We start from the raw sequence: 26,250 nt of genomic DNA on the forward strand, positions 1-26,250 counted from the left end.
CGGCTCGGCTCGGTCCCACCCGGCCGGTCGCAGGGAGTCGGCCGCCGAGCAGTCGCGGGAACGGAGAGCCCGGCCGAAGAGCGCGGCGGCGCGACCCCGGAAGTGCACCGGCGAGGTCACGGCGCCGTGTGCGCACTTCCGGCCGCGCCACGCGGAGGCTCGGAGAAAGTTGGTTGGGGTTCCTGGGGGAAGAGGAGGCCAGGTTCCGCTGGACAGAGGGCTTTAAGGACTGTCAGCCCCTTGAGAAAAGGCAGCTACTAGTTACAAGACCTCTCGCTGGAATCAAGAGTTCTGCGTACATGGAGGTCGGGGAAAGGAAGCATGGGGGCTACGGGCTGCCGCAAGGTCCAAGTCGCGCCTTCAGGGCGCAAAGGGTCGCAGAACCCTTCCGCGGCGAGGACGAGCCCGGCGGCGGCGGCCGTCTTTAGGTGTGGTCGGTACAGAACACAGGAACAAGGACTGCGCAGACGAGGGAGCGTGAGAGCGCCACTGGAAACGACAGCCAGAAGGCCTCGGGGCGCGGGGAAGCGTCCGGGACGGGGGAAGCCCTCGTGTTCCTCCGGCGCCTTCGAGAAATCTGGATGCGAAGGGCTCGCCTTGAGCCTTCCAGATGAGTGCTGGGTGTGTAACACAGAAACACGCGCCTGGTTTCCTCCTCATTTGGGGACAGCTTCCTGGGGCCGGAAGCAGTGCTGGCTTAGTGTGCGGGGTTCCAGCCTAACTGCACCCCCATCTGCTCCGGTCCTCGGAGGCCATCGAGACTACAGCCCTGCCGCCCGTCTGCACAGCGCTCGCCTTGTATCCGCCCTCGCTTCCGGAAATTCTTACTCCAGCTGGACTTTGGGAAGTAAGGGGTGCATTCGTTTATCATAACTGCAGGTGTAACTGTTTTAAAATTTTGTAGATTGGGGCTGGGGATTTAGCTCAGCGGCACAGCGCCTGCCTGGCAAACGCAAGGTCGTGAGTTCGATTCCCGGTACCGGAAAAAAAAAAAAAAGTTCAAAATTTTGTAGATGTATCCTGTACATCTGTTATGTTCAGAATGCTGCTGTGGGTTCAGGCAGCCCACGTTGGGCTTGGTATCTCTTGCTACTTTTAATTCCATAAGAAGGTAGGCCTCACTGGGCATGGCGGCGCACACCTATTATTCCAGCAGCTGGGAGAGTGAGGCAGGATTGCCAGTTCCAGGCCAGCCTGAACTACATAAAGAGGTCCTGAAGAACATGACAGACCCCAGTCAGCTGTCATTTCCTTGCAAATATATTAAAAGAAAGCACGCTTGTCTTTGTACGACTTCAAGACTGCAAAGAGCATTATTAAAAGCATCTTTCAATAAAAAGCAAAATTATTGTCTCCCGTACAAATATAAAATGAACACTCCAAAGACTGACTTTAACCTGCTCATTAGGCGTGTATAAGATGCCACAGGTGGTTCAGAGATGAATCCAAAAGGCAGAAATATATACAGGCAGTCAGGAATGCTGAGGTACTTTGCTTAATAAATGCAAAACTGGCACTTCCTTGGGAGGAGGGGGTCACCTGAACTTGCACCAGGCTAGAGGCATTTGTATGGCTAAAGTCTGGGGACAAGAATCATTTGCATTGCTGTCAGTTCTTGATAACTGTGGTCACGGGTAGCTTACAGGCGAAAAGGCTACAGAGAAGCCGTCGCAAGGGGTTGTTTCCAGGCCATGCCTACTTGCTCATGAAGATAACTCAAGGAAGCTAGAAGGTGTCATCCCAAAACATGCTTCTGACTTCAACGTTATTTTGAGCTGAAGGTAACTAAGCAGCAGCAAAAGCAGGTCAGCGTTTCCTTTTCCGGAGCCCAGACTACACACTTCTGAGCAGGCGCGGCTCTCCTGGGAGTGCCCTCCTGTACCTAAGCCTTCCCTTGGAAGCCAGAAACCACTTTCCTTTGTCACTCCAGCTTTCGTGTTCTTTGTTGAGGGTGCTGGATAATCCTGAATTCCATGCCGCCTTCTCCAGTTTCTTCCCTGAGTTTCTCCCACATGTGTGGACATGTACAAGTAAAGAAAAGTCACTTTTTCTCCTGTTAATGTGTTAACAGGGGTCCCAGCCTGGAACTTAGGAGAATAAAGGGAAAAGGATTTCCCCCTCCTTTGTACACCCAATAATCTCTTAACCCATTTCAAGGTGTTTCAGAATAATTGACAAGTAGGGGGATCCTCAGCCCATAATTCTTCTCTGTGCTGTTAAACCAAACTCTTGAGACCCTGGCATCTCTGAAATAGGAGGGGACATGGAGCCCTTATAGACGCCTGGCAGAAAAGGACCAGGGCCTAGGACAGGCGCCCACAGCTTCCAGCACCGAGGCCAAAGAGCAGGTGAGGGAATGTCTGCTGGGCTAGAGCTAAGAGTAAGTTGGTTTTTTTGGACACAGTCTCACTGTGTTGCCCAAGCTGGCCTCAAAATCATGGGAACAAGTGCTCCTCCTGCTTCAGCCTCATGAATAGCTGGGACTATAGGCACAAGCCACCATTCCTGGCCCGAGTATTTTTCTAGAGAAAATTTGAGGAAGGAGAGCCTAAGTTGTTTACATTGAACGCACCCTGGCTAGAGAAGAGGGCCAGAGAAGCGCTCTCGAGTCTGGGCAGAGGAGCGCCGTCGTAAGTACCTGCCACCAGGGTCTGGTTCAGGTGGAAGCAGGTTGTAGCATACATTCAGGAATAGCAAGCGGTCTTTTGTGCTGTTAACTAAACTCTAAACTAAATCTCTCTTCCCTTCTAACCTTCTAATTAAACTTAAGGACACCTGTCTTTACTTTTCTTCTGCTACATGCCCATGGCCAGCCCCCTGTCATCCAGGTTACTGCCTGTCTTAGTTTATTTTTCTCATTGCTGAGACAAAATACTCCACGCCCAGAGTTCAAGGCTTATTTAGCTCACACTTTGTAGAGGTTTCAGGCCACAGTTGGCTGGTTCCAAAACAGAGTGGCACCTGGCAGAAAGGCATCGCAGAGGAGAACAGTTCATGGCAACCACAAGATAGCAAAAGCAACGAGAGAGAAAGACAAGACTCTCTGCCCCTTATATTAAATGCAGCTACCCGCCCTAGGATGGGTATAGCACTCACACCCTTAATCCTAGCCTGAACTATGCCAAGCCAGAAAGTGAACTGATTTACCAATCACACACCTTAATCCCAGCATCACACACTGTAGATTCAGCCACTTCTGAGAACCACCTATGACCTCATGAGGCTTTTGGGGGACATCCGGACACAAGCTGTAACAACACTTCAGAATTTTTCTCTCATCAGGCCCCACACTTGTTCAAATTGCCCATGTTCTTAGTTACTAATACAGCTTTTTATTGTTTTTGGCTTTTTGGGACAGGGTCTCGCTATGCAGTTCAGGCTGGGCTTGAGCTCACTTTGTAGCCCAGGCTGGTCTTGAACTTGCAACAATCCTGCCTCAGCCTCCTGAGTGCTGGGATTACAGGCATGCACCATTATGCCCAGCCAGCTTTTTATTTTTTAACAGAAGCATAAACCAAGCCTTTATTTTGTTTTGAGGACACAAAATAAGGAGCAATTAATGCCAGCTGCAGAATAGAGGTGACCTCTGAAGTTTGCATCAAAGCAAGTGTGAGTTCTTATAGATGTTTCCACTCATCAGGCTCTGCAAGCTGCCACTTCCCCTTTGCATCTTGACCAGTAAACAGATCCCTGCACACAGTAGGTGCACAGTGCAGTTGCTAGTATAGCTTTCTAACTGTAACTTTAAAATTGCACCCTCGAGGAAGAAAATAGCGCAGTAAAATTGTTCATTAAGTAAATGGGGCTGGCACCAGTTGACAAAAGCAGTCTCGCTTTTCCCCAGGCTTCTGCGTCTTTCTCAACAGAGCTGATACGTGATCTTCTGCCAGTCGTTTCCCCTCTCAGCCTCCACTTTCAAAACAAAGCAAAACCCCTTCACATGGGAGATTAGATCTGATTTCTAAGGTTGCTTCCTGTTTTAGGACTGTGGTTCAGCATGTGTCTAGCCTCTTCCTGATTTCACTGAGGACAGCGGGTGTGCTTCTCCAGGCGCGCTCTGCTCACCTGTCTGGCACTCCCCCTCCAGCTGCTGTGCAGGAAGGAGGCTCCACTCAGAAAGGTGGCAGAGGGCCGGGGATTTAGCTCAGGAGCACAGTGCCTGCCTGGCAAGTGTGAGGTCCTGAGTTCAATTCCCAGTACCAAAAAATAATGAAAGGTGCCAGGGGCCAGTGTAAACCCAGCACAGAGCATCCTTCTTTCACCTACGAGTCTCTGGCAGAGATAAGTTTAGTCACGCCTGTGTTGGCAAGGCAGATGGAACCAATATGATTACCACCGCCTTCAACCCTTTACAGAGCAGGTTGGGGGTACTAGTCACAGAAGTATAAGCGCACGTGCCCTTTGACCTGGAAGTTCCTTGTTTTTTTGAGGGAGGGTTTCACTATGCAGTTCAGGCTAGCCTTGAGCTTACTTTGTATCCCAGGCTGGTCTCGAACTCGCAGCAATCCTCCTGACTCAGCCTCCCGAGTGCAGGATTACAGGCGTGCGCCACCACACCTGGTGCAAGCTGGCAGTTCCTACAGGGTGACCCACCCTGGTGCACATCGATGTCCTAGCCTGAGTGTATGCCATAGTGTATCAGGTTAATAATATCCCTTAGTTATTGCAGGCTGATCAGGTCCACAATCTCCCAAATGAGTGTATGGTGAAGGCTAAATAAAAAGAAGCAAATGGAATGATTTCAAGGCTCCAGGAGGATCAAAGCCCTCTCACAGAATTTGAGATTCTCTCAGGCCTAAGACCCTGACCTTCTCTGGGTAGCCTGTATCTATTTAGTTATCAAAAGAAGGAAGGGGTGTACTCAAGAAGGGTGGCATTACTCAAGGACTTCTCCAAGTAAGGTATTAAATTAATCCTTAATAAGGATTAAGTTAAGCCACCCAAGAGTGAGATGCCTGAGGCTATAGTCTTTATCTAGTTGAGATCGGATCCAGGTGTCTTTGGCTTGCCTTATCCTTTGAGGCTTTCCAGCTTCATTCACCATTACAGGTTTTAGTAGGGATTAATTATTGACAGAGGTTCACTTACTGTGAGTCCATTGCCCACTTCCAGACAAGCAGCCTAGCTTTGGACAGATTCACAAGTAAACATAAAAAGCCGATGGGTTAATTTAAGTCCTGCTTGGGGCTGCTTCATAGTGGTCTCCAACAGTAGTGCATTTGCAGAAGCCAAAGGTCTGCTCATCATCTGTCAAATACAATGTGTTGTGCAATTGTAAGAAGAGAATCAGGTTTTTATGAATGGCTATCCATGAAGAAGGACGTTCTTTAGTTACTCTTTCAATGTATTGCCTCAGGCCTGACCTAGCCATGCGATTGTTTGGTTCTGGAGGAAGTATAGCAAAAGCATTGGTGGAAAGGAAATATTGCAGAACCTTTGTCCTTGTGGAAATAAATGCTTTGCTGAGATATGCCCAAAGGAATGATAACATGATGACCAACTAAGTCAAGTCTCATTCCTATGATAATTGAGTTGTATTGTCCTTGCTAAAACAGTTGATATCCCCCCATTTGCCCAGCGGCTTCCTTTGTTCTTTCTCAATAAAAGGTTACTGAAATTGGTAATGGAGGCTGCAAGGCCTCTGATCCCAGAATTATGCCTGTCTTGTTTTTCTTTTTTCTCTTGCTTTTCTTTTCATCCACTGCACCTCGTTCCCGGGACCTGTCACCCTGGACAGAAACGGAATGTAAACCAACAGATATCTATGGTCTTCCAGGTGCATATAAGTCTATTTTATAAAACTAAAAAAGAAGAGTTGCGGGACATATATGCTATACATACACAGAACATCTATGGAAAAATATATATAGTAAGTCTGAAGTCAGGTATGGTGGCACACACCTCTAATCTCAGCACTTGGGAGGCTGAGGCAGGAGGATCGATGCAAGTTCAAGGCCCAGCCTGGACTGGCTACATAGTAAGCTCATGGCCAGGAAAAACTACATAGCAAGAAATAGGTCTATAACTTGTTAATTCTTTAAAACATGATTATGCATGACCGTGTCTACTTTTTTTGGTGGAGAAAGGTATGAGCCTTACACTAGCTAAACATACACTCCACAGGGAGCTACCTCCCTAACCCCCAGCACACTTTTAAATAAATACTATAATTAAAAATAGGGGCTGGGGATTTAGCTCAGCGGCACAGCACCCGCCTGGCAAGCACAAGGTCGTGAGTTCGATTCCCAGTACTGGGGAAAAAAAAATGAGAAACCCAATAAATAATTAGCAAAGCAGTTGAGTGGGTCCTTTACAAAAGAGAACATCCAAACCACAGGAGAGAATGGTCATTTTCAGTAGTCATCAAGGAAATGCAGACGGAAAGCACAGCGCAGGACTAATCACAGGCCACTAGCATGGGACCACCAGAAGCACCAAGTGTCCACACACGCAGAGCGACTGCAGCTTCTACACCTTGCCGGCGGGAATGTGACTGTCAAACGCCTCAGACAACTGGCAGGAGCGTCTGCTAAAACCGAACACCTGCACATGTACACTCTCCGAAAGCCACACTGTGGTGTTCACACAGCACTATTCACAATAGCCCTAAGCAGAAATACTCTGAATGTCCATGAACTACAGAATGAATGAATCATGGTCTAGTCCTGTAGCCATGGTCCAGTCTACACAGCCACGAAGAGGAGAGCACAAACGGGTATGGCGGACATGCAAGGGTCATGCTGAATACGAGAGAGAAGACAGCAGAGCGTGCCTGCCGAGTACTCCAGGAGCAAAAACAGCGGCAGCTGATCTCCAGTAGGCTGCTGCTGTCAGGCAGTGCAGGGAGGGAGGCGGGTGGGAGCTGAGGGTACAGGTCTGGGCTTGGCGACAGGCATCCTGCCACGTACCCCTGAGATTCCGTTGTCTACTTGTAGTAAGTGCTGGGGAGCAAGCGATCCAGAGCTTGGCAGGGCAACGTCACGGGTTTGTTCCGGGTTGTTTCTTAATATTCCACCCAGTTTGTGGTGTTGAATTTGTCAACTGCTGGCCAGATCAGGAAGGCCGGATAATGGGGCCTCCACACCCCAGGAGTCGGGCGAGGCCCAGAAAGTGCCAGCCAAGGGGTGTGGTGCTTCCTGAATGTGCCAGGGCCTGCTGGGCCCACACCTGGCACTCCCAGCCCTGCAGAGCCCCGGGAGTCAGGTCCCTACAGGACCGGACTCGGGGGCCTTCCTCCCTCTCACCCTTCTTCCCCTTCCTTCCCACTCCTGTGACGGTTCCTTCCCTTACACTGCTGCCTTTTCCTTCCTGGGATGCAAGCCGCACATTGGTACAAGGCCAGCAGGGTGGTCTTGTTCACTCATCTCCCTGCACCTGTCAGATGCAGGCCCTCAATAGCTAGGCACTGAAAGACTGTATGAACTTACAACAGTTGGTCCTTTTACCAACAAGCAGGCCCAGAGAGGTTGAGCAGTGTGCTCCAGGTCACACAGCTAAGATCCAGACCCTTACCTGTCTTGCTGTCCTTAGCCAAGGCCACCTGCTCCCTGCGAGTTAGGTATTCTGTCTCCGGGCAGCTGAGCAAAGTGTGGCCTAAGTGAAGTACAAAGCTTGCCCTGCTCTGCCTGGCCACAAGGGCTCCTCCTCCTCTGCTGTGCCTCTCCAACCCCATCCCAAGGAGCCAGAGGTCATAGCTCGTGCCGAGTCCTGGCCTTTGATGTGGTTTCCCACAAGCCAGAACCATGACCATCCCCTGAGTCACCCAGCCAGAAGCACGGCCCTGACATCTGCACTCAGACAACCGCAAGCCAGCCTCTTCCGGTTCCCAGCAGCCTCGGCTTAAACTCACATTCACTCATTCAACACGTTTAATGCGGGCCAGCTGTGAGTAGAACCAGGCGAAGCTGTGTGTGGCATGCAGCATACGGTATCACTACCCAGGGACACACACGATGACAAACCGCATTCCTGTAAAGGACGAGGACAGGGTGCCCTGTGATGGTATCCTTGGGACTCTGACCTGGACTAGGGCTGTGCACAAGGCTTCCTTTGGGATGTGGTAGGTGAAGGAGGTGGGTATTTGCAAAGCAGAAGTGGGGGCCGAGGCAGAAGGGGTTCGGGAGAGGGGTGGGGGCCCTTAAGGAAGGAAGGCCCGTTGCTGGTTTACTGTCTTGGGAGGGCAAGGAGTGGCGTCGGGTGGGGCTGGAGGGCGGGGAAGGGCCAGGTCTTGCAGGGCCCTGGTGACCAGGGAAAGCAGCTGGGCCCACTTGGGGGCAAAGAAGAACCACTGTGGTCATAGTTGTGGCTTCTGCAGGTCACTCCAGCTGCTCTGTGGAGGGGAGACAGGAACACGGGTAGACCCAGGGAAATGTCAAGTTCCAAGTGGAGGTGGAACAGCAGGATTAGAAAACAGCATTTGGAAAACCAACCAAAAAACCCAGTGTTTGGGACCCGGGATGTAGCTCAGCGGCACAGCACCTGCCTGGCAAGCACAAGGTGCTGAGTTCGATTCCCCACACAAAAAACAGAATGAAAAAAACCCAGCATTTGGCAGCCACCACAGAGCCCTGGTGACTGGATGCTACAGGACTGGGAGAGGTCCACTGGGAAACGGGGTCCGAGTCCCCGCCCGCATCGTCCCACAGATTACTGCTCCTTTGCAAGGAACAAACACGGCACCACTTTCCCCACTGGGCAGAGAGCATGCCACCAGCAAGGGGACAACTGGGACATGCCCGATGCCCTGTCCCAGTAGGGACGCATCCTTCGTGCTACACCACTGCCAAAACGTGCTGCCTGGCTCTGGCTCCGAGAGGCCCACCAGAGAGACCCAAATGGAGAGGCGTCCCAGCCTGTGTGCTCCGTGAACATCACTGTCGGGGGGCGGGGTTCTCCTCAGCCCTCCCACAGAACCAGCCCTGCCGGCACCCCGCCTTGGGGGCTTGACCTCCACAGCAGTAAGAAAGCACATTTGTGTTGTGTAAGCCACTCAGTCTGTAGTGCCTGTTTACAAACCAGGGGAGGGCCACCCACTTTTGGGGTCCCTCCTATCTCCCAGGAGCCATTCCTATTCCCCACTAAACCTTTAAAAAAAAGTGGGGGGGGGCTGGTGGCCAAACAGAAACAGAACTGATGAGATCTTGTGTAATTGCTTTTTTGACTCACCCAGGATTCAAAGTATTTTTTTTTTAAATAAACATGCATCCATTTATGAAACAGGATAGGAACAATACAAACATTACAGAGTTATGGATAGATTAGTAGGAAAATATCAGTGACTGCTGTAATACATGGTGGTATTTTCGAAGTGGTTTCTCTGGAAGACAGAGATACGCAAGAAGGATCTAACAAGTAGTTACAGCCTAAGGATTGTCAAAAATCAAGTGAGCCGTCTTCAGAGTATTTTTGAATACTCAGTTGATTTGTTTGTTTTTGAGACAGGATCTCGCTATGCAGTTCAGGCTGGACTGGAGCTCACTTTGTAGCCCAGGCTGGCCTCCAACTTACAACAACCCTCCTGCCTCAGCCTCCCGAGCACTGGGATTAAAGGCGTGTGCCACCATTGTTTCCCAGCTTTGAATATTCACTTGACCATCCAGTGATTTATGATTTCTTTTCATGTAGTTCACACAGGACATTGGGACACTTTAGCAATTTCCTAGATATCTGTTGTTTTTTCCTGCATGCCCAGAACTCCACCTCCTACCACCCTTTCAACTGGCAGGAGCACTTGGTTTCCTGGGCAGGGGAGGGGGGCGCCCTCCAAGCAGTATGGGTGGGGCTGACCTCACCCATGTCCCCATCTGACCCATCTATTTATCCAATCAGAGATGGGTTCAAGAGGTAAATTTCATCCATTTGGAGCAAATCCTGGCACTTTTTTTTTTTTCTCTTGTTTTCACTGCTGAGGGTTGAACTCAGGCCCTTTGTGCATGCTAGGCAAGCATTCTACCACTAAGCTAAAACCCCAGCACTTTTTAAAAAAAATTGAAGGGCTGGGGATATACTCAGCCGCACAGCGCCTGCCTAGCAAGCACAAGGTCCTGAGTTCATTTCCTGGCTCCACAAAAAAATAATTTGAGACAAGGTCATTCCAAGTTGCCCAGGTTGGCCTGGAACCTTTGACCCTCCTGCCTCAGCTTCCCAAGTAGGGGGATTCCAGAAATGCACACTAGGCCCCACTTTGAGTTCTGGGACTTTTGATGGAAGAACTGAAAGATGGAACCTTTTTTTCTTACTGGATCTGTTGAGACAATACAAGCCTGAAGCTGTTTGAGGCCAGCTCTTAGGTAAGGAGTAGAAGGGGGAAGAGACAAGTTCTGGTGGTGACATTTGTACCTCTGGGTCCTGCTGGGCCAGCCCCAGAACTTTCCAGTTATGTGAACCAACATACTGTTTTTTCTCCTTTGTCTTTTTGAGACACGGTTTCCCTATGCAGTTCAGGCTGGCCTTGAGCTCACTTTGTAGCCCAGGCTGGTCTCTTAACTCGAAATGATCCACCTGCCTCAGTCTCCCGAGTGCTAGGATTACTGGCATGCACCACCACGCCCGGCTTGAGTTTCTGCCACATAGTTGAAAGAATTCTGGTGTCTTCAGATCCATAGCCAGTATTCCCACATTTCCTCCTTGGTAGACTTCACAGCAGGAAGTGAGATTCACTGAGCACAGTGTGGTCTGTGTCTTTCTCTTCAGAGGGTCACAAATATTTTTCGTGAGTCATTTCTTCTGAGTAGTTCCCAGGCCCAATGTCAAGTTCCCTGGTCTGTGGTTTTTGACTTTCTTCCTCTTTTTGGAATGGCCTTGTCATTTACCTCTGCCCAACTTTCTGGCAAGTTCGGAAGACCTTTTATCAGGTGGGGAAGGAGAGTCTCAAGAAGAAATGATGTTCCTTCCCGTGATGCTGAACCAGCTCATTTTCAATTTTCCTGAACAGTTGGTTTTGCCAAGGCCAGGTCAGAGCTACGGGGATCGTGCTCTGTGCCAGGTTCACTCTTGGGGTTCTCCAGCCCCAGAACAATCCTCCATCCCTGCAAGTCCTAGGAGATGCCCCCTGTATTCTTCCGGACTCAGGAGAACCCTACACCACTTCCTGTGGTGTCTACATCAGGGAGTAAAGGCTACCATGCACCCTTCTCTTCCCGAATTCATACCACCCTAGGACACCTAAGATCCAGCTTCTCTCACAATGGTCGTACCCTGTTAGTCAAGCAAATCCAGAAGGGACCAGGGACTGACGCTACAGGTCCCCAACCTCCAACCCCTGTGAACTTGCAACTCCCAACTTCATGTTGTTCCCTAACCTTTTCCCAGTAAGTCCTCAGTTTGACAGGTTGGCTCCCCAAGGCAGCAACGCTGCTGGGGCGAGGGACAATTAGTTGATCATCCCTCTGCGTATTAATTGTTCTCTTGAGAGGCACAACTCGAGTGCCCCCTGTGGAGCCCAGCTGTGGAAATATCTTTGGAACATCAGAGGCAGATTTCTTACTCTGCTAGGCATAGGAACTAGCTTGACAAAATCCCAAATTATTGGGAAGGGGTTTTTACTTTTTCTAGAACTAAAGATCTTACACAGGCGACATTTCTACCCACTCCCAGTCCTAGGGCTGGAAACCCGGGCCTCACACATGCTAGGCAAAGGCCGTACCACTGAGCTGCTCCCTCAGCCCCACACTTTTTCCTTTTAAAACCGGAGAGATTGGGCAGAAACCCAATGACCTGGACGTCATGTTTACTCTATTGTATTTATGAAAAGGACTCAGAACTTCTGCAGCAGTTGAAGTTGGACACCCCAGTTTCTCCGAGGCCCCGTGCCAGACCTCGGCCGGCCTCGCCTACCCTTCTGCACCCGGTGTCGCGGCCAGGTTTACGAGGCAAGTCCCCCAATGTCCCGCCCCTCCCCGACGCCGGGGCAGAAACTGGCATCCGACTCTTAGAAGTTGGGTAGCGCAGGGCCTGAAAGCAACTGGATCCCCAGTCCTGGCTCCATGCGGGCTTTCTCCCCGAGTTCTCCCCCAGTGAGGTCTCTAGGGGGCCGCTCGTGCGCTTGCTCTAAGGCCGGACGCTCGCAGGGCACGCCCCGCGCCCGGGCGCACAGACCCTACCGGCCGGGTGGGGCAGGGCCAACTGCGGGTGCCGCTGTCACGTGACGCTACTGGGCGTGTCTGCGCGTGCGCACACCGGAGGGGCGGGCGCGCCCGCTGACTGACGGCTCGGGCCGCAGCGCCTAGCAAGGACCCGGCTGCTCGTGAGCGGCGCAGTCGCCGCAGCTGCAGATCGGACGGTGTCGCCGGCTGCCAGGTCTCCCGCCTGACGGACGCCGCCGCGGTGAGAGGGCCGAGGGCCTGCTGGGTCTGCTCTGCCGCCCTCGCGAGGGGATGCCCCGGGGGTGACACCCTGGGGCTGCGGGACGGGGACTGCATCTCGGGGCGGCGCGGGGGATCTGCGAAGGGTGACAGATGGCAGCGCCTCAGGGGCACGGGCCGCGGTGCTCTGCGGGGTGGTGGGTACAGGGGGTGGAGGAAGGGTTATGGGTGGCAGGTGCGCGGGTCTTCGTGGGGTGGGGCTCAGGCATGGCGCAGGGACCCGGCCGTGCTCGGGGCTGTCCGCGCGAGCTGTCCCGGGCTGGTGCGGGCAGATGCTGTCGCCCAGGGATTCCGCGACACATTGGTGTGTCCTGGGCAGAAGACACCCCGACTCGGGAACGGGAGCTGGTGCGTGGCAGCAGAGCAGGGGCTGACAGAGGAAGGGCTGAGGACAGGGGCTCTGGCCCCCGGCCACCCCGGCCGCAACGCCTGTGCTCTCACACACGCCCCTCTGCTCCCGATGGCCAGCGGGCACAGGCTGGAGGGCACAGCAGTGTGGATGCGGCTTGGGAGCTCCCCTTTGGGCTCTGGAGACTGAAGGGTGTGCAGCTCCTGGTTCTCAGGGGCGGGTCACAGGACCCTACTGCTGGCTCTGAGTTTGCTGGGGCGCTGGGGGTCTGGGCGTGGGAAGATGGAAAGGGGAAGAGGAAGTAGACCGTGCCAGCTCCTCTTCCCGCAAGTTTCTCTGGACAGGAGTGCTAAGCTGCCGAAGGAGCAGGTACGGGTGAGGCCAGTGTGGTGGTGGCTCTCGGTGGGTCAGTGTCCGTGCGGGCTGACAGCTGTCGGGACCCCATTCCAGCCGTGTCATCCAGCCCTGTAACCTGAAGCCACTGTTCAGATCCATCTGATTGGAAGCAGCAGCTGCCCTAAACCCAAAGCAGGACAGCAGAGACGCTTAACACTGCATAGGGCGGGTGTTGGCTGTGAGCATTCTTTCCATCCTCCCTGTCCCTCCGTGGGGAAGCACCGTTCCCTGTGGTCCAGTGTCTCCCTGCGGCTGTCGCTTTAATTCCCACTTTGTTCAGACATAGGACTGCTCACAGCTTTGAAGCTCGGGTGATAGGCTATTCGAATCAGCTCAGTGAAAAAGTTGACTCCTGAGGGTTTCTTTTTCCGTCCAAGAGCGGAGGGGCTCTCGGGCTTGGGCTCCGGCTTGGACTCGGGCTCGGGCCATCATTAGTGACGGCACAGGGCTTCTAGTCTGTGGTTTTGCTCTGACGCTCCTTACCGAGTTTGTCTTTAGGATGGCAGCACTGCTTCCTCCAAATGTGTGCGTGTGTTATTCGAGGGTGTCTTAGCCAAGGCCACTGAGAAGCCCTCCAGTGAGGTGGATAAGTCACAAGCCCTGGGAGTTTGTGACAGGGTTGTGAAGGAGAAGCTGCTGCACAGACAGTAGCTATGTTTCTGTCCTTATGACAATAACTTTGTTTTTACAAAGGTGATTGCTTTATAGGAACCCCAGATGGCACTAAGAAAGCTGCTTTCGGGGGTCCTGCTGCATGCCTACTTCAGTTCCCCCACTCCTTTCCTTCTCTTTCTCCCTTTCTCTCTCCCTCATCTCCATCTTTACTTCCACAAAAGGGAAGCAATCAGGTTAAAAGAAACATGGAAAGCAGAAAGTCTTAGGACATAAGTCTCCGCCAGGAAGGGAGCAGTGAAGCCCCCGTGCCGTGATGGCCTGAGCCTTACACCTTACCAGATGCTGCACATCTGCCCCCCCTTAACTTGTCTTCATCCTGAACTGGGGAGTGTCAGGCAGTGTTGTCCCTGAATCACAAAGCCAAGGGTTAATCCAGCTGCTGATGCCAGATGTCGCAGCCCCTCACCCAGGGGAGACAGAGGTGGATCTGGGTGAGCTATCCCTCCCACCCGGGGCCCTGGTCCTTCCCCACGGCCTCCCCCATTCCGGCCGCTGCTTGAGCCAGCCTGGCCGGCCAGCGTGGCTCACCCTCCTGCTTCCTTAGCCCACACACCAACTCAGATTTGTTTATAGGCTTTGGGCAATCTAGTAGGAAGTGCTATTGCAGAGCGTGTCTTTGCTCAAGAGCTGGCATTTCCAAATCAGGCAGGTGTCTTCAGGCATGTGGTGTAAGAGAACAAGGCCATTCCGGAAGAGGAATGTTGCAAAACTCAAGGCACTGCCCAGGAGTCGTGTTTGCTGTAATCAGGGCTTTATACGTGGCACTGTGTGGATCAGGCTGGCACCCCCTGCCACCACGCCCCAAGGCACAGGTGTGCTCAGAGATGAACAAGGTTCTGCCCCACCCTCTGGACCTGGGCAGCGCTGTCAGGGCCTCAGGAGGCTGCCTGGTGTGTGTTTCAGCAGGTTGGCAGTACAAGGCAGAGTGACAGAGCGGCCCTGGGCAGAGTCAGAGGTCTGGATGAGATCTCCTGGCTTCTCCATGCCTAGGATATCATGTTCTTTTCTGGACAGCACTGTTTAATGAAGGTCATAGGAGAAGAGCAAGGGTATTTACTGTACCTGCTCTGGCGGTGACTGGATGAGGGCCAAGGAGGGAGAGAATCTCAGTACCAGGATTATAGAATGCTCAGGCCTGTTGTAGATCAGGACAAACATAGTTAGAAAGTCCTGAGTTGAGACTGTTTCCCACACAGCTTCTCCATATCCTTGGTGTAGGCGACAGGGTCTCACTATATAGTCCTCGAACTCTCAGCAGTCCTCTTGGCTCAGCTCCCGAGTGCTGGGATCCTAGGACCTGCCACCAGGCCCTCTCAGTGTGGTTGGGCTGGAGTTCAGGTGTCTTCGCTTGATCCACTACGTGACTCTGCAGGTGCTGCTGACTGACCTCACCTGTCCTCCAGCTGGCACTTACTGCTCTCACTTGCAAAGGCCCTGCTTCTTTCTAGGCCTAGCTCAGTCTACCCTGGGGCCTTTGCCCCAGCTGGTCCTTCTGCCTATTCCCATGGCCACTTCTCTACCATCCAGGTTACTGCCTGTCTTATTTCTCTTGTTGCTGAGGCAAAATACCCAACACCCAAAGTTAAAGGGAAAGGTTTATTTAATGCACAGTTTGTAGAGGCTTCAGTCCATAATTGGCTGTCTCCAGGGCAGGGTGGCTTGGTAGTGGGTCATTGAAGAGGAGACAGTTCATGGCCCCCACAAGGTCGCAAAAGCAACAAGGGGCCTTAACAGCACCTTTCTGCGCCCTTTATCTTATCCAGACTACTCAGGGCAGATTGCACCCTTGATCCTAGTGCCCTTGAGCCTAGCATTGTATCATGAATCAATTTTAGATCCAGCCACCTCTGAAAAGCCCCCACCTATGACCATATGAGGCTTTGGGGGACATCTAAACACAGGCCATAGCACTGCTGCCATACCACATGTTCCATGAGACCTTCCCGAACAATCAAAGTTAGGTCCTTTTCCTCCGGTGCCAGTCCACTCACACACATTGCATTTGTCTTCGTAACTGCATCAGAATTGCCCTTGCTTATTGAGAGTGCTTTTATTATCTGTTCTCTGTGTGCTGGGCACCAGCAGTGCCTAAGGCAGTGCTCAGCATATAGTGGGCGCTCAGTAGATGTTTGTGGAAGACATGCTGCTTCTGATGGTGAGACCGTTTCAAGATGGGGGGAGCCACTGCTTCGGTAGGTGCGAAACTGGCTTTCTTTTCCTGGAGATGCAGCGTCGGTTGCTGGCTGACCCTGGGGAGGAAGATTCGAGCGCCGTGCAGAGGGGAAAACCAAGCGACCTTCCCTGCCCCTTTCCTGGGGCAGCTGTAACAAAGTGCTACAGACTGGGTGGCTCAGAACAACAGAAACTTACTGTCTCAGGGTCCCTGAGAGCAGAAGTCCACAGCCAGGGTGTGGCAGGGCTGGCTTCTTCCTTCCTCGGAGGGAGACACGTGCCTCTCTCCAGCCCTGGGCTCTGCCTCCCTGGCCCCGTGGCCGTCTTGTTCCCATGCACGTGGCTTCACATCCTCTCCCCTTCCTGCTTATGCTGCTGGAAAGGGTGCAGAATGGACTTAGGGTCGCCCTCCTCCAGGGTGACCTCATCCACCTCACCATGCCATAGAGACCCCATTTCCACATAGGCAGAAATTCACAGGTTCCGGGGGTTAGGACTTCAGTGTTTATCTTAGCGGGGACACAGATCAGCCCATGATACCTTGCACCTTCAAGATCCATTGATGGGGGCCGGGGATACAGCTCAGCGGCACAAGCGCCTGCCTGGCAAGCACCAGGTCCTAAGATCGATTCCTGGTATTAAAAAAAAAAAAAAGACCCACTGACATTTAGGGGGAAGATTGGCAGAAGGTCCTGGTTATTTCTAGGGATAAAGGCAGGGATTTGAGTATTTTCATGGAAAGTGTCCGTGATCCTTACAGCTTCCCAGGGATTGTGTGATATTTATATTTCACAGGCGAAGTGACAGTCCCCAACATGGAGTGACCTGCCCGAGGGCATGAGGCTTGTACCTGGCAGAGGTGGCTGATCAGTGGCCTGATGCATCCTGGCTTTCCCATTGCAGCAGCTGTGGCTTCTACCTTTCCTGAAAGGATGCAGGGTCCCCCCCAACAGCCTCCGCAGGGGCTCTGAGACATCATTTCAGACCCCTTCCCAGGTTCCTTCTTGCAGTGTCCTTGTAGTGGAGGAATCGCTCCCTGGTGCTGCCAGCTGGGGCCTCCAGCCGCTGCGTGGAGGAGAGGTTGTGCCCACTGTGCCATGTGAAGGGCCAGGCTGAGGTGCCTAGAGCCTTGGGCCCGGCTCGTGGTACCTGCAGGGAGTGGACCTTCCAGGGCTCACAGAACTTCCCTCCTTCTGGGTACAGTGGGCAGGCGGGGGATGGAGCGGCCTGTCTGCGTGCCTGGCATCTCCACTGCCTACCTTTTCTTTGCACTTGATCTCGCCTGGGCACTCCAGGGCGCCCCCTTGGTTTATTTCATTTGTTGCACTTTTGACCCAGGCAACTGTCACCACGTTCAGGTAGTACAAAAAACTCACGGAAAGCAGTTCCTGCCTCTCCCTTTCCACAGTCCCCAGCTTCTCAGTCCCCTGTCGGCACCTGCACTGCCAGCAGCTCAGGTCTGCTTCCTGGAACTCAGCAAGCTTTTAATGTCCAGCTGCCACCGCTGCCTCCCGCCCGGCAAGCTGTGCCTAGCCCCCCGCCCTTCCTCCCTCCTGCTTTCCCCACCCTCGGCCCCGTGGGTTCAGCGCTGGCGACAGCACCCCACTGAGCAGCCTAGGGGGTAAGAAGGTGCCGGGAGGCGTGACCTGTGATGGCACAGGGGGACAAGTGTGGGATGCCACAGGGCATCCGTGGGTGCGGCTCTCACAGTCTGCAGGCCTTCCCCGGGGAGGTGGCCCCTGTGAGGGGTGAGGACAGAGGACCCGAGGCTGGCCAGGGGAGGTGACGTTGTGCTCCCAGGCTTTCAGCGCAGCCTTCACAGAAGCAGGCTGAGGAGGCCACCAGTGCCGTCCCCGTCACAGGAGGAGCGGCGGCATGGAGAGGCGGGCCCAAGCAGGCCGTGTCTGCTCCAGGTTCCTCTGCCCACCCCCGCTTCGCTGCCTCCCTCGGCTGAGCACAAGTTACCTTTGAGGTCCCTTGTGCCTAGGCCCTGGAGACCAGTGCTCGGGGCCGCACAGGGCCGCTGCCTGCGTGTGCGAGGCCACGCTGCCGCCACCCCTTCGCTCCCCATCTTCTCCCCGTGTCAGGTAGCCCTGTGCTCCCCCAGAGCGATGTGTCACGCCCCAGCACCCTCGGCCTGGGCTCCTCTTTGAGGCTGTGGGAGGAGGACTCCCCTGAGCGTCCTCTGCCTACGGTCACACCTGATCTGCTTCCTTCCTTCCTTTCTTGTAACAGCTATTGAGATCGGTTTTATATGTTCAGAACTCCACCTGTTTCAAATGTAGAATGCAGTATTTTTAGTAACTTTACTGAGTGGTTCGACCACCGCCATTTAATTTTAGAGCGCTTCCGTCACCCAAAGAAGAAACCCCTCGGCATTAGCAGTCATTCTGCCCACCCCAGCCGGTGCCTACCCTGCGCTCCAAGGCCCTCGGTGCCCAGGTTCCCCTTTGGCTCACCCTCTGCGTCAGCTTCTGTCATTAGTTAGAAATGAGAAAGTGCAGCACCTCCGCCCCCTCCGCCTCCAGCGCCGCCTCCCATCTTGCAGATGAGCCTTGGGCTGTGGGGTGGACAGGCAAGTGACAGTGCCAGCGGGTGCCCTGGGCACTGACTGAGGCAGCTGCCTCCAGAGCTGGAAGTGGGTGGCCAAGCCTCATTGCACTTTAGGGCTCTTTCCAGCAAAGGTAGAGCAGGATGCAGACCAGAGGGCAGAAGAGGAGGGAGGGATTTTTCTCCTGACTCCAGACTGCTCAGGGCAGCGTGCACCCCTGTAGACTGGGTCAGATCGTAGCTGACACCCTTCCCACCAGGTGTGCCCAGAGACATTTTCCCAGCTTTGTGTCCCAGCCAGGCATGACTCAGAGCGAATGACTCACAGCGCAAAGTGGCCGCTGAGCTGGGGGAGGCGGAACTGGGAGCAGAGAACAAGCGCCAGATGGAAAATGCCAGAGCAGTGTGCTTAAAAGGCTGCTGTTAAGCTGATGCGCTTGAGCTGGGGGTGTGGAGGGCCCCCTGGGGCAGGGATACAGATCCAGGGTGCAGTGAGCCCAGCAGAGCTGCAGAACCAGACCCTGAGTTGAGAGAATACCCCAGCTTAGAGGAGATCAAAACAATGCCAAACCCACGGCCCGCTGCTGCTAGCATTTTCAGCCTAAGCCATCAGGGACATAGGAAATACTGAGTTAATAAAGCAAAGCGAGTCTAATGCCCTCCAGGCTCTGAGAGGCAGGTGCCGCCATGTTAGGATTGAGATCGCCTTTAGAATCCCAGAGCCCAATGTGGAAACAAAAACAGCTTCATTTAGCCACTCTAGAGGAAAGGGGGTGCCCATCATCACATCTGATACGAGTAGGCCGAACAGCTTGTCCCTGCTCTGGAAAGGAAGCGCTGTCCCTTCCTGCTCTGGCCTGGGAGCTGCTGAGGGCCCAAGGCCACATGTGGCCTGGGGCAGGGGAGGCAGCTCCTGCCTCGGGGTCCTGCTTCTGTTCTTGCTCTCACAGGCACCCCTGCCTCCCAGCAGCCAGCGCATTGCTGCTTCCAGAATGGACGTCAGATACTGCTATTCCCTGGATTCCTCTCCCATTGCTCTGGGATAGAATCCAAAACTCTTACCTTCACCTGTGGGACCCAGCACCCTCTGTGGCCCTGCACACCCCGCAGAGCCGCCCTGCCTCGGCCCGGGTTGAGTGGCCAGGCCCATGCCCACAGTGGGGCAGTGCCCTCGTGGCTTCCTTGGGCTCCCGATCAGAGAGCAGCGTCTCCTGTGCTCAGGCCAGGAAGTGTCCTATCCACACCCAGTCCCTCTCCCCCAGCCCTGTCTGACAGAAATTCCAGGTGAACCACGCATGTAAAGTTTTCCAGCAGCCACACTAAACATGAGAAGGAGACCGGCAAAATTAATTTTACTAATAGATTTTATGTAACCGATACATCCATATAGTATCATCGCCACGCACAGTCAGCATACATGTTATTGAGGACATCTGTGGTGGCCCCGCTGGGAGGTGCTCCTGGCCTGTGGTGGGTAGAGGCCAGGCATCCCCCTAAGCACCTGCCGTGCACAGAGGAGCGGCCTGGCCTGAGAGCAGTCCTGACAATGAGGCCACAGGGCTGAGCAGCTCAGAGCCGCCTCGCTGGTGTCAGGAAGGGTCTTAGGCTGTCAGGTATCTGTGCGCAGACCCCGTCGTCTCTTTCTCTGAGTTTAGACTCCTGACCTAGCAGTTCCTTTCCGCAGAGGACAGGCTGGGTGGGAGCTGCCCACAGCCAGAGCGTTTGAGAGGAGAGGAGCAGGCTCCACTCGTTAGCTTCCAGGGAGGACCGAGGCCGGGCCTCCAGCAGCCCTCCTTTGCACTGGGGTCCCCTCCAGGGGAGGCAGCCGCAGGCCCCCTCTCTTGTCACTCACATGCACTTGATGTCTGCCAGCCTCACCGCGCCCAGGCTGCTGAACTCATGTGCCAAGGCAGGACACAAGTGAGCGGTGATGGGTTTCCATTCTTGCGTCTGCAGGGGCCTCCCAGAGTGAGGGAATTGTGCTCCCGTCTCATTATGGGTAGAGAAGTGGTTGACTACGAGGGTTTCAATTTTAAGGCTCTGGGGAATACTTCCAAACATAAACAGAAGTTGTGCTAGACGAGGCAATGTCTTCTCTCCTTCCTGACTCCAAGCAGGGCTGAATAAGCCCGCTTCAGTAGTGTGGGGGCGCCAGACCCCCTCACGCCCGCCTCTGCGCCATCTGTCCCCAGTCCAGAATATCCTCCCCACCAGCTGGCAGGACACTCCCGCCGGATTTGACCCAAAGAACGCTCCCTTTAAAACCTTCCCGGGCAAAACAGCGCCCCCTCCTGTGCCCCGTCAGTGCCTGCAGCTCTCCTCCCATTGCTGAGATGGTTTCGGGGTGTGTCTCCCCAGATTTCTGAGAAAGGAATGCACATAGCCTGCCCTTCTCTCCACCCTTAGGACGCCTCCCCGGGCCTGTTCTGCGACAGGGCTTGATTGGGGCTTGTTAACCAGCTGCCCAGAACTCCGCAGAGAATGTCCGTTTCCATCCCTGTGGTGCTGCCCTGTCCGGATAGGGGCAGTGTCTCCTTCAGCTCTGGCAGGAGATCCTGCTGCACCGGGCACAGATGACAGCCAGGCCAGGGAGGAGCAGCCCGCCTCAGCCTGCTGGTGACGGTGTGGGCTCAGTGGGGTGGGGTTCCCCGTGCAGCCATTGTGTGACTTTGCAGACCTGACTTCACCTGTCACTTCCCTGCTCTGGAGCCCGGTGACCCACCTTAAAACCATCCCCTTCTCCCTGTGTGTCCATCCCCTATCCCTTGCTAATCTGTCTGACAAGCCCCACACGTTTCCTGGAAGCCTGAGGTCTCAGTGAACAAGAACATATTGGGATTTCTTTTGATTAAACAGAGTGTAGGATTAGTTAGCGTGCAGCTGTCTGTTCTCACTCCTTTGGAAGCATCTTTATGTTCTCATCATTATTTAAAAACCACCAGTGTTTTCTTTCTAGCCCTAAGTAACTTCTACGAGAACCTAGCCGAGCCCGCCTGGTTCACCGCTCTCCCAGAAGTGGAAGCAGAAAGCTTCTTGCGATGCTTTGGGTGGAGCAGACTCGAGCCAGGTGCTGCCCATGCTTGTGCCCAGCAGGAGCGTGGGGGCTGGCTCTCCCCGCAGTGAGGTGAAGCTCGCGGGGAGACTCTCTGTGCTAGTCAGCTTGCGCTAGGAGGACAGCATGCCAAGAGATCCCAGAGGCTCAGATCCAAGGTTGGCTCACCCTGGGGGGCCTGGCGCCTGGCGAGGGTGGCGCATCGGGCAGGAGGGTGTGGAGGAGCAAGTGGCCCCATCCTGAGCCTGAGCAGAAAGAGGGCTGGGCAGGGTTCCATGGCCCCCGCCGCTAGAAGAGCTGGAGCTGCTCTGACTTAACAGACCAGCACCTCCCAGTGTTGCCAGCCTGGGGCCTGCCTCGGGGGCATTCGGAGTGCCCCCCACCACGGGCCTGCACCCTGGCTCTGTGCCTTCCTTGGCCTGAAGGGTCTGCAGCGTAGCAGGGGCGGAAGGAGACTTAGCTCACTGCCACTGGAGAATTAAATCACGGGAGGGCCGAGGGGCAGCTTGGTGCCGCGTGTGTGCCGGGCGTGGCTCAGCATTAGCTGTGGTTATCATCACTGAGGAGTGTTGAGTGACAGTAACCCTCAGCGCTGTGGGAAAAGCTCGGCCCAACCCTCCCCGCCTCCTCACTTCTTCACCGCGATGGGAGTGGCCGCCGGGGCACCTGGTGCCAGGCTGGCCGCAGAGCTCAGGGGGCGGTAGTGTCAGAGTCTGGAGGGCGGCAGGACCTTCTCCGGATGTCTGAGGAAGCCGTCCTTTTATTCAAATATGAGTATTTAGGGAGAGAATTATTAGGTAAACGTGATTGTACGTAACTTCGGTGATGAGCAGTAAAAACGTCTTTAAAATGTTTACTGAAGGAGACCTGTCACCGCACACCTCAGACACTCTAGGGTCACAGACGCCACCACTGGGGCTGGCGGGAGGACCCCGGGCTCTGCATCGCGCCTTCTCTCGAAGCTCAGGGTCTCTCCAATCATTCTTTGAGTCTCAGCCCTGCCCCCACGTCTCTGATTCCCTAGAACAACCCCGCAGGGACAGTCTGATCAGAGGTGCACAGTGAGGTGACTCTCCCCTCTGTGTCATCCTGTGGGGCACACTGAGTCTCCGGAGCACGTGGGATCTGTACACGGAAGCTGAGAACCTGGGGTGGGCTTCGGGGAAGATTCCACATCCGAAGCAGACAAGGCAGCAGGGAGCTGTGGCAGATCGCTCCAGCGGAAGCAGGTGCAGGATGCGGCCCAGCGGTGGCGGAGGCCAGGCCTCCTGTGTCCCTCGTCCTGGCAGAGGAGACAGGGCCTCTCCCTGGCTTTCCTGAGCTGTGGGGTGGGACACCTCTGGGTGGTAGCCAAGAGAGGGCAACACAGCTCCTCCCTGGCCACAGGCAGCTGGTCCACAGGATGAGGGTGCGGCCCCACGTCCCCAGCTGGGCCACTCTTGTCCGTCCTTCAGCCGGGTCAGGTACCCTGAGCAGGTGGAGGTGATGTGCGATTCACTGGGACGCCTTCAGAGGGGCACCTGTCGCCATCTTTGTTTCTGAGCTGCCCAGATGGTCCCATAAAAGGGTGCCCTGGGTTGGCTCTCACCCAGCCCTCAGTGAAGACGATGGGTCAGCGGTGCCGGGTGGAGGGTGCGAGGGGCCCAGGATCTAGTGCAGTGCAGGAGCGTGAGGCGCCATCCCAGTGTTCTAGGAGGTGTCTCGGAAGTCAGGCTTGTCCCAGCGGCCCCAAGGGAAAGCCCAAATGTATTTCCTTCCTCCGCCGCAGCTCTGGAACCTCTCACTCTTCTGCCAGCAAGGGGCGATGATGCTTCTAGGGCAGCAGTCCCTTCCCTGTGACCCTTGTGCCTTGGACATCCCACTGCGGAGGAGAGGCCTCCCTACAGCTGAGGCGAGCAGGGAGAGACGGGGCTCCACCCCAGGCTGCCTGGGCGCCTGCCCTGCCTGGCTGTGAACTCGGGCTCCCGGGGTGCCTCTGTCCTCCCGTTTGTCACCCCCTCTGTCTACTAGACCCTTACGTGCCACTGTCCTTGTCCCTTGTCAGAGCCACAGCCACTGGAGTCACTGCAGAGAGGCTGGGCCATCTTTGGGGTGGCTGGTGATGGAACGAGGTGACTCGCCCTCTCAGGACCCTGCCTGTCACCAGGGCCACGGCGCAGGGAGCAAGGGACAGCAGAGAGCAGGGGCAAAGGTGGGCTCAGTGCCCAGGCCAGGGCCGCTGCTGGGCTGGGTGGGGTGTGTATACAGCCAGCCATGCAGAGGGGAGTCTGGGGTCTCCAGGACCCCTTTTTCTAAGAAAGTGGAATTTCCAGGTCCTAAGCCCTTGCTGTGTTCTGGCACCTGGCTGCATGTGCCTTTTTATTTCATTTTGATAACACACGGTAACACTGGCTCTTTTTTGGAGTGCATTTTAAAACATATGTTATGTAACTCCTACCAAGAGCCAATTAAGAAGCTTTCCATCCCCCACCACCCAGAGCCCCCGGGGGACCCCCTCAGTCCTGCTGCCTGGCAGCACCCCTCCCTCCTTCGGAGAGCGTCGCAAGGAAGGAATACGCCAAGGGAGTCTCTGAGGACGGTGGTCTTGCCTCATGTGACACAGATGAGGGTCAGTGAGGTGTGTATGCTGCTGAGTGGTCTGAGCACGGACATTCCCAGGGGCTTGGTCCGCCTATGCGGACATTCCCGGGTTGTTTCCAGTTCCTGGTGATTACAGTTGCTCTAGACACGGTGTGCAGGCTTTTGGCGGGTGTCGTCTTCACATACTTCTCTTGGAGGGGTGGATAGATACACGTGCAGGGGTGGGACCGCTGGGCTGTGTGGTAAGCGTCTGCCCATTCTGTAAGGAGCTCCAGGGAGCAAGGGAGGAGTCCCAAGAGCACCAGGTAGCGAACGTGTGGGGACGCTCTGCCCTGGGAGGTGGAGCCCAGGCCCTGCACCTTGGGTGGCTGCACACAGTGACTTCCTCACAAAGGGCACGAGAGGAAATGCTACGTGATGCTGGCGGGGGGTGGCCAAGGTCAGTGCCCACAGGGGCGATGGAGGTCACTGTTGCCCTTGACCCGAGTGGATGGGGGATGACTGTCCGGGGCACCCCGGGGTTCTGGCACATCCCCAAGGCTTCCTCTCTGACCGCTGCATTATGCAGAATGTGTTGTTTAATTTCCAAGTGCTTGGATGTGCCTGCTGGTGATTTCTATCTAATTCCATTACGGTCAGAGAACATACTGTGCAGTATTTGAGTGTGCTGAATTTGCTAAGGGCCGCGAGGTCTTGGGAAACATTCTGTGTGCACCTAGCGCTCGTCCTGCTACGGTTTGGCCGAGTGTCTGTGAATGCCATCGTGACACTGCCCACCGATGGCACTCAGCCCCTCCTCTGTGTTCTTGCCAATTTTCTATTCATTACTATAAGTGGAGTTTAAAATCTCCAACTATAATCAGATTTGTCTCTTTCTCCTTCAGCTTTTTGATGCTTATATTTTGAAACAGTGTTAGGGCCAAAGGTTTAGGGCTGTTACAGTATCCTGAAGAACTGACATTTTTGCGTTAATGTAATGTTTCTTCTTATTTCTGGTGATTTTCTTAGGTCTGATATGTACAGCTTTCTGTTGATTCATGTTGCCATAATCCAGCCCTGCTGAACCTACAGCACGGGTGCTGCAGCAGGCTGTTCGTATTACTGGAAGCTCTAAAAGGTTTGCCGTCACTGCCACAATACATCTTTTTCTTATTCTTTTAGTGCCAATCTACTTACATGATTGTACTTGGAGTTTTGTGTAAACAGCGTATAGTAGGTGACATCTTTTTCTATCCACTCTGATAAAGTGACTCAAAGGACCCTTCCTGCTCCTCAAGCCGGGCCCAGGAGGTCCACCCCAGAGCCCTGCTGCACTGACGCTACTTCCCAGTGTTGGGCTGGGGACCCCAGGTATGGCAGAGTCCCACAACCCTGGTGTCCTTTGCATTGTGGTCCTCTCCCTCAGCTCCCACTGCGCTGTGGCTCCTAGAGACATTGGTGTCAGAGCCGCCCCGGGGTGGGGGGGGGCACCCAACTGGGCTGGCGACAGGGAAGGCATCAGACAGGATCCACGTTAAACAGAGAGCAACAAGGTCAGGATGTATCTGGCCAGGGGAATCTTGGTCTCCATGGGAAGGAGGAAAATACAGGTGAATCAAGTGTGATTCAGTGTAAGTGTCCAACGTGGGCTCACATGAGAACCTCCAGGGCTCTGTCCCTGGAAACCCCTGGTTCCACCTTCCCCGATGATGAAGGCGGGGAGGTGCTCAGGGCCAGGCTTGCTTCCAGAGGCAGGGGCGTCTGTGACCAAGTGAGCTTTGTTCCTCCCCTCGGAGGCCAGCCAGAGCACCCCTGACTGAAAGTTTGGGGTTCAGATGCCCCAGAATCTGAAACCTTTGAGCACCAATGTGACACAAGTGGGAAATTCTACACCCAGCCGAGGTCGGGTCACTGTCGAAACACAGGGGCAGTAAACGTTGTATAACATTCTGTTCATGCCGTGTCAGGCCCACATGGGGAGCAGGTGACGCGGTTCCCACCCCCAGGTGCCCCATTTGTGTATGTGCAGCTGTCCTAAAACCCAAACTACAAAACACTTCTGGCCCAAAGCATTTCAGTGAGGGAGAGCCTGTGTTAGAAAAGCTACAGATGGAGAAGCGGAGAAAGACTTTCTC

General features: G+C 54.4%; 2 protein-coding genes and 1 long non-coding RNA gene across 4 annotated transcripts in view; 2 read left to right on the forward strand and 1 right to left on the reverse strand.

Annotated features, from left to right (window-relative positions):
* The window catches only part of Zdhhc7 (zinc finger, DHHC-type containing 7), a gene marked incomplete in the record, with an annotated part of 27,967 nt that extends 26,551 nt beyond the window's left edge, over nt 1-1,416 (reverse strand). The window contains 1 exon segment of the mRNA XM_013507963.1: nt 1-1,416.
* Nucleotides 1,417-7,887: 6,471 nt separating this feature from the next.
* LOC106147303 lies at nt 7,888-8,984 on the forward strand. The gene is made up of 2 exons (XR_001232137.1): nt 7,888-8,072; nt 8,315-8,984. It is a non-coding gene; the product is annotated as an uncharacterized LOC106147303 (long non-coding RNA).
* A 3,207-nt stretch (nt 8,985-12,191) lies between these two features.
* Nucleotides 12,192-26,250, forward strand: part of Kiaa0513 (KIAA0513 ortholog) — a 39,026-nt gene continuing 24,967 nt past the window's right edge. Inside the window, exon 1 of one of the 2 annotated variants that reach the window (XM_005410968.2) lies at nt 12,192-12,324. The gene's annotated coding sequence lies outside the window, so the exon portion shown is untranslated. The remainder of the gene's footprint in view (nt 12,325-26,250) is intronic. The other variant, XM_005410969.2, reaches the window with a different exon arrangement.

The sequence above is a fragment of the Chinchilla lanigera genome, unplaced genomic scaffold (genome assembly GCF_000276665.1).
Source record: "Chinchilla lanigera isolate Chin_1 unplaced genomic scaffold, ChiLan1.0 scaffold00140, whole genome shotgun sequence".
In the NCBI taxonomy this organism is placed as follows: Eukaryota; Metazoa; Chordata; class Mammalia; order Rodentia; family Chinchillidae; genus Chinchilla; species Chinchilla lanigera.